The sequence below is a fragment of the Enhydra lutris genome, unplaced genomic scaffold, assembly GCF_002288905.1.
Source record: "Enhydra lutris kenyoni isolate GAN:26980312 unplaced genomic scaffold, ASM228890v2 scaffoldscaffold21, whole genome shotgun sequence".
Classification (NCBI taxonomy): domain Eukaryota; kingdom Metazoa; phylum Chordata; class Mammalia; order Carnivora; family Mustelidae; genus Enhydra; species Enhydra lutris.
The window spans coordinates 66,968,184-66,969,396 of NW_019154105.1; positions in this window are offsets into that span (position 1 = coordinate 66,968,184).

The following is a 1,213-nucleotide window of genomic DNA, read 5'->3' on the forward strand; positions in this document are numbered from 1 at the left end:
GGCGGGCGGCGGGAAGGCCGGGGCCGAGGGTCATGGCGGGGTCGGCCCCGCGTGATCCATTCCCGGGGCCCCCGCCGCCCGGGCCGGGGGCGGGGGGTGGGGCGGGGCCTCGGCCGGGCGGCCGCCCATTGGCCGCGGGGCCCCGAGGAAGGCGGGCGGGCCAATCACCGTCTGGCGGGGGCCGTAATCGCCTCGCGGCGGGGAGAGTGTAGGACCGAGCGTGAGTAACTGTGCGCGCGCTCGCGAGTGTGGTATGTACGTGTGTGCACGTGGGTGTGCGCGCGCGTGTGTGTGCGTGTGGATGTGCGTGTGCATGGGGGGCGTGAAGACCCCGGGACTTCCAGGAAAGCGTCAGAGGCTGGGCCACAGCCATTTGTTTCAAGACTGTGGCTGCAAAGCTGTGGCATATTTCAATATTTACATTTAATAAAATATGCTTTCCACGCCGAATATGGTGCCGTAGAACTCTCTAGTTCCCAGGCTCAGACCCAGAACGTAAGGAAATGTTCGCCCCCACCCCCGCTCCTGGCGCCCGAAGGCCCGCACAGCGAGAGTGGCTCCCCAGCGACCGGCTCCCCGGGAGGCCCGGGACTTAGTCGGGGAGCGTGGGCCACTGCCCCTGGCCGCGGAGCTCTTGGGGGCAGGCCCCATCCCTCACTGAGCCTCCGTTTCTGGATGTGAACCCGTGGGGAGTCTCCTCCCCCTTTCTGCAGCAGGGAGCGCGGGGACAAGAGTGCATTCCGGCCCAGCCGTCACCCTCGGAGCTGTGTCCGCTCAGGAGTAACCTTGTGACCAGGCTCGCAGCCCTATCGCGCGGGTGGAGCCGGCTTCATCTAACGCGGGTTATCTCAATGAGATATGTCCTGACCCTCAGTGCCAGCCAGGGGCCCCCAGTCCAACCGAGTGCTGCCCGCCTTCTCCAGGAGGGCTGCAGGCCTGGATTGTTTCAAGTTTCCGATCAGCCACCCGGAGGAGCATCAACCCCATTTTCCAGAGGGGGAAACAGAGGGAGGCGAGGAGAGACTACCCCAGATGGTAAGTGGCTCTAGCGGGCCTGTAACTCTGGAGCTGTGGGTCTATAGTGGGCACCAGGTCCCCGGAGTCCGATGCCGGAGCCGAGGAGTGAAGCCCAGACATCAGGCCAGGACAAGGTGAAGCTGGTCAGGCTCTGCGATGCTGCAGGTCTCCAGGGCATTTCCTGGCATGCCTGCCT